Raw genomic sequence first — 6,648 nt, 5'->3', positions numbered from 1 at the left:
CCAGAGCATGGTATGAGAGACTTCACAATTATTTAGTGCAAATAGGATTTGAAAGAACTGATGATAACAGCAACATGTACATCAAACCAGACGAAGGTAAGGATATTATTGTATCTAAAATCTTTGTGGATGACATAGTGTTTGGAGGAAAGGAAGTGCTTTGCAAAGGCTTTGCTGACAAAATGAAACATGAGTTTGAAATGTCTATGTTTGGAGAAATCAAATTTTTTGTTGGATTGTAAGTACATCAACTAAAACATGGTATATTTGTGACACAATCAAAGTACATCAAAGAGATACTTAAAATGTTTGGATTGGAGGAGTCCAAACCAGTCAGCACACCAATGGCAACAGGAAATAAGCTATCCAAAAATGATGAATTAGCTAAAGTCAATCAAACAATGTATAGATCCATGATTGGAAAACTACAATATGTTATACATAGTAGACCAGACATAGCATTAGCAGTTGGAATAGTGGCTAGATTCTCTATTAATCCCAAAGAAAATCATCTCATAGCAGTAAAAAGAATAATCAGATATCTTAAAGGAACTGATAACTTTGGTCTATACTACAAAAAGAATGAAAAGTTTGAACTCAATGCATATACAGATGCGGATTGGGGAGGCAACATTGATGACAAAAAAAGCACAAGTGGAGGTGCATTATTTTTAGGTAAAAGGCTAGTTACTTGGACTAGCAAGAAACAAACATGTACATCCTAGTCCACTGCAAAATCAGAGTATGTGGTAGCTACAGTTAATTGCACAAACATTGTGTGGCTCACACATCTATTGAAAGGAATGAAAGAAGAGGTAACAAAACCTATGATACTATATTGTGATAATACAAGTGCTATAAACATATCCAAAAATCCAGTAATGCATGCAAAAACCAAGCATAGTCAATCAAGTATCATTATGTCAGAGAATTGGTAGAAGACAAATAAGTGAAGTTGGAATATATTCACATAAAAGAACAAATTACAGATATCTTCACCAAACCATTGCCCAAGGATGCTTATGAATATCTTAGAGGAAAGTTGGGGGTAATACCCCTAACTCAAGCAATTTAAAGCAACAAGGATGCTTCCCTGCATCAACAGGAACAAATCATTGAAATATCAGAAGAATGATGCAGAGGATGATAGCAGGAGCAAAAACTCCAAATTAGTCACAAGCATGGTGACAGAGGGAGAAGACATCAAGAAACCAAAGCTTGTATTTTGCATGATAAAGATGCTACATCTTTGGCATTTATGTCAAAGAGGGAGAAATATGCAGAAACCTGATCAATACAAAGCAAGAGGGAGATATATATGAAAGAGGGAGATATATGAGATTAGTAGTAAGGATGCAGACAACGTATACAATCTTGATGGTAACTAAGTTGATCAATTGATCAGTTTGGTTTTGCCATCAATGCCAAAGAGGGAGATTGTTGAAAATGATTGAAAAAATCATGAGGAAAATTGTTGGAATGATCATATGGAACTGGTAAAGAATGTTCTCAATCATTGTTTTTTCATTGATGTCAAACTTGCTACTTTCAGGAATGACAATTGCTTTAGTGATCCAAATACTATCAAGTGGTTGATTGACATTGAGAAGGAAATCAATAAGATGTAACTAGAACACCTAGAGAAAGGTTGAAGTTATGATATTGGAATGAAGTAGAAGGATCAACTAAGCCATTGATGAAAAGTGTATGGATTCATTAAAAGTAGTGAAAAAGTATTATTAGGGCATTTGGACGTTGAATAACTGATTCACCCCCCCCCCCCCCCCCCCCCCCTCTTAGTTATTTTAAATAATTCTAACAAATTAGACTACTTACAGATCCATGATTGGAAAACTTTAGTATGTTGTTCACACAAGACATGATATTTCATTAGTAATTAGTATAGTTGCAAGATTTTATGAAAATCCTAGAGAAAATCATATGATGGCAGTCAAAAGGATTATGAGATATCTAAAAGGAACTAAAGACTAGTCTATGGTACAAGAAAGGAGGAAACTTTGAGTTGAAATCCTTTACTAATGTAGATTCAGCTAAAAGCATTGATGATAGGAAAAGAACTAGTAGAGGAGCATTCTTTCTTGGAAAAATATTAGTATCATGGACAAGCAAGAAGCAGAATTGCATTTCTTAGTCTATAGCAGAGGCGGAATATGTTGCTACAATAGTTAATTGTTCTAGCATAGTCTTGATCAAGCAACTATTGTCAGTAATGAAGGATTAAATCAACAATCTAGTTATAATAAACTATGTGAAAACAAGTACAATCAACATATCCAAGAATCCAGTGATGTACACTAAGACAAAACACATTGCAGTCAAGTATCATTTTCTGAGAGAATTAGTTCAAGATAAAGAGGTAAGACTAGAATATGTGAACACAAAGGAGCAGGTTGTTGACATATTCACCAAGCCACTACCTAGGATGCATTTTTTTATCTTAGAGGTAAGGTAGGGGTCATTCCCCTATTTGATGCTCACTAGTGTACAGATTAGTGATGCATCAACCAAGCTATGTTGAAAATCTATCAAATTGATGCAAGAATTTCATAGCACATTGCTTATGAATCAATACATCACTTTAGCATTTGATGTCAAAGAGGGAGAGATTGAAACATGTCATGAACATGTCAAAAAAATTTAGGGAGAGATTGATTGATTTCGTGAATCAAAGGAAGATATTTGTATAAGAGCAAGAGGGGGAATTTGATTAGACAGAGTCTAAAGATAACATCTTAGAGGGAGTTCTCATGGATGAAGTATCAAGAAAGAAACTAATGATATTTAAAAATATTATAAATCATTCTATTGCTCAAATTTTTAATTTCTTATGACATGTTGTGTTTACATCAATGCCAAAGAGGGAGATTGTTGAAAACAATTATTCAATTGTATATTGACATTGAAGTTACAAAAATATAACATTCTAACCAAACACAACTAATAATAACTGAGCTCAATTGGGCACTGAATAAGACTCCAATATCAACCAACCAAAATTTAGAAGGAAATGAGTTAGGTCATTCAATAAAGGATTTTAGTGTAAACTTATTCAAGTCAGTTTCCAAAGGAGTTCAATGTAAACCAAGTCAAGTCAATTACCAAAGGAACTTAGTGTTAACCAAGTGATTCATTTTTAGTTTCAACTGAGTGACATTAGGATACTTTTGTTGGTTAAGTAATTAATGCAAGCCAACCTAGTGGATGTTAAATATTTGTTTGAAAGGGTACTCAAGCTAACTTGATATTGGGTTTCATATATATGAAAGGTCAAGTTGTGGATTGAAATATGAAGCAAGTAGAAGATGATAAGGTATGAATTAAGAAAAATATCTAATTAAAGGTAGAACATCCAAGGAGTTGTGAAGTATATTATGATCAAAGAGAATCTAGAGGATAAACTAGAATAGTGATTTGAATCTACAAATTAGTTACTTCATGAATCGGATCAATCATTGCTACTCTATAACAATTGTAGCATTGAAGAAATATCTTAATAGAGTTGACTTAATAGTCAATTTGTAAATCCTCTAACAAGGTGTCATTGTTAATTGAAGTGTATTAAAACCTCTAACAAGGTCACTCCTAAGAGGGTGATTCAAATCCTTTAATAGGATTACACTTAACTGTGTGTTTTGTAACCTTTAATAGGGTTGGCTCCTAATAGGGCTCACTATAGAAGAGTAAAAATCTGTAACTAGTTGCATCAGTGGTTTTCCCAAATTAGATTTCTAAGTTAAATCTTGGTGTCTCATGTGCTCATGTTATTTGCTTAATGTTTTATGTTTCTGCAACTAAGTTACTAAAGGTTAATATACATTAATATCTCAAGATTTCTTTGTTAACCAAGTTATAGTGTATATCTAGTTCTAATCGAGAAGTGTAAGGAGTTGGTATAGTAAGAAGTTTGTATTAACATCTAAGGGATTTGGAATTGGTTTTTTAGTAACTGATTCACCCCTCCCCTCTGTGTTACTCCTCTTATATTTCCAACATGCAATGCATGTAAAAGAAATATCCAACTACCAAGATCACACAAGGAGGGTTCACGTCAAGTTTAACAAAATATTTAGGGGGGAAGTGGCATCAACGATAGGATAATGAAAACTAAATGCCTAATCCACTCAATACAAGAGAAAGAGGGGCTTCCAACCATAACTCTCAAAAATACTTAGATTAGATTAGAAAAACCCAAGTATGATGAAGGGATACCAATGCTCAACCAATGGTTAGATTGCATGAGTATCATATAAATGCATTTTTTTACAAGGCTTAACTTTCACTCATAAATTTATGTTTTTGTCTTCTTTTTGGCTTCATAAATATCATTTTTAAGAACTATACAATAATATGGGATTTCTTATAAACCTTTGTATTTATATCAAAACTTGGCGTCAAACTAGTTTTTCGTCATGATTGATTTGTAAGTTCTAGCATTGAAGTATACAAAAATATTTTTTATTTTGAACAAACAATAAAGGTAATATTTTTCAGTATGATACAATGTGTTAGGTTTTTTTTAACTTTGATGAGAAAATGAAAGTTTTAACTGGTCTAATTTCTTTGATGCTTAAAAATAAGGGTATGATTTTGTTAAAATTGAGATGATTTTTTAGGTTAAAATAATCACATTGTATTTTATTTTTTTATGAAAACAATATAATGGTATACTAGGTCTATAGATTATAGATAATTAGAGAGCCTAGATAGTTAGTGGATAGTTGTTTATTAGGATGAGTACAATGATTGTGTCGTAAATTCATGGATTTTGATTATAAATATTTTCTATTTAAAAGTATGAGATAAATAACATAAAAAATCATAAATTATATAGCATGTTCTTCATAATAATAGAAGGTATAAACTATAGTGCATTGTATACATCATAATAGATGCACTGTGAACAACAATATTTTATTATAAATTTCAAGTACTACAAATTAGAATATTATTAAAATTTAATCAAATTATCAATTTTTGTAAAGAATGTTAATCATTTAACTATAAAAATAAAATCAGCTAAATTCATCTTTTTGAACTCCCAACTTTTTATCCAACTTCATATTATAATAAATAAGATCACATTTGGTTTGGTATGAAGTAGGAAACACCCATATTGATCATATTCTTATGCTCCCCACAACTTGACTTAAACCACACTTTCCTTTTTTAAGTAAGAACAATATTAGAATTTAGATCTTATGTACTTGACTTAAACCACGCTTTCCTTTTTCAAGTAAGAACAATATTAGAATTTAGACCTTGTGTATATGCTCACACTATATCTCTATGAGATTTAACTTTTTATTTCTTGAAAAGAAAAACATCACAACAAACTACAATTGCTTATGGAGAATATTCAATTGGAATGAGAAAGCCAAATCAAAGATCTTCACTATAAAAATGTCAAGATATACAACTCTCATATTATTTAGGTATATATAAGGAGCTCATATAACATAAACAACAATTGCTAAATCCATATCAGGTCCAAGAAACTCGGCGGAGACTTGGATTTGCTCAGCGAGGAGGCCCTCCAAAAGGTGGGCAGCAAAACGCACAGCATTCTTGAAGCAGGCAGCAGCAGCACAGAAAGTAGAGACTGTATCAAAAACAACAATAGTCTCACATCAGTTCAAAAAGCTCAAACCTAAATGCCAAACAACTATATTCAAACTAAATAGATTCAGTAAATACACAACTCCTCATTTTAAAAATACTAGAGAAGAGAGAGAAAACATAGTTCTATTAATTTGTGAATAAGATGTGTGTCAGTTTTTATATACGTTTCTAGTTTTTCTATCTGCTCCATCAGATAACAAAGAGTGATTTTAAATATTTACATAAACTAATACGCAATCCAATCTAGAAACTATCAGCATATCAGTCCCTAAAGCTTAAATTACCAACAAATTGTTTCCCTGCAAGAACATCTCAAACCCAAATAACAACAACAAACAAATACCCATTTAAAGAAAAGAATCAAACACAAAAACTCATATTCTGAAAGCATTATGGAAGAGCAAAAGCTGAAAGTAAGTAAGATCACCATTGTTGAATGCAGCCACAAGGTCCATAGCCAGGACCAGGAGGCCCCCAGCCAGGCCCTCCTCCAGGAGGTCCCCAACCAGGCCCTCCTCCCCCTCCAGGAGGCCCCCAACCAGGTCCTCCTCCTCCTCCTCCTGGCCCTCCAGGACCCATGTTTAAACCCTAACTGATTCTTCTAAAACAAGAAAATACTACTCTGATACAGCAACTCACAGTGCTTGATGAAAGAGATGAAGCAATTTAGATGTTCTGAGGGAGTAGAGCTTGCATTATATAGAGAGAGTCTCTGAGTCTATATAAGCTTGGGTATGATGAGTTAGTTGAAAACGGAATGCGTTACTTCGAGATTAAGTAATGGTCGGCTATAGAATTGCAGAATGCGCCATGTCATGGCATGAGAGAAGTTGCTCAACTACTAGTCAATGAATCTTCCATTCAACCCATGACATTGACTTAGGGTAACCTATTCACACCCTTCGCCAGCTTGCTAGGGATCTTATGACACAAATGTATACAATAATGTTATCCTTAAAGAATGGGGAAGCTATTTAATTGTGTCCCATTGACACCTGCACCTCGTGG

The 6,648-nt window shown here is 33.1% G+C and overlaps 1 long non-coding RNA gene across 2 annotated transcripts; it reads right to left on the bottom strand.

Annotated features, from left to right (window-relative positions):
* Positions 1 to 5,381: 5,381 nt before the first annotated feature.
* LOC149546208 (uncharacterized) lies at positions 5,382 to 6,405 on the bottom strand. 2 transcript variants are annotated; one of them, XR_016353664.1, is made up of 3 exons: positions 6,215 to 6,403; positions 6,068 to 6,109; positions 5,382 to 5,620 (listed from the first exon to the last, which is right to left on the bottom strand). It is a non-coding gene; the product is annotated as an uncharacterized LOC149546208 (long non-coding RNA). The 2 variants fall into 2 exon arrangements; XR_016353663.1 differs by having other exon boundaries at positions 6,068 to 6,405.
* Between the last annotated feature and the right edge of the window lie 243 nt (positions 6,406 to 6,648).

Source organism: Cupressus sempervirens, chromosome 7 (assembly GCF_028749045.1).
Source record: "Cupressus sempervirens isolate cs-2001-9-10 chromosome 7, ASM2874904v1, whole genome shotgun sequence".
Classification (NCBI taxonomy): domain Eukaryota; kingdom Viridiplantae; phylum Streptophyta; class Pinopsida; order Cupressales; family Cupressaceae; genus Cupressus; species Cupressus sempervirens.
This window is presented reverse-complemented; position numbering and strand designations above follow the sequence as displayed.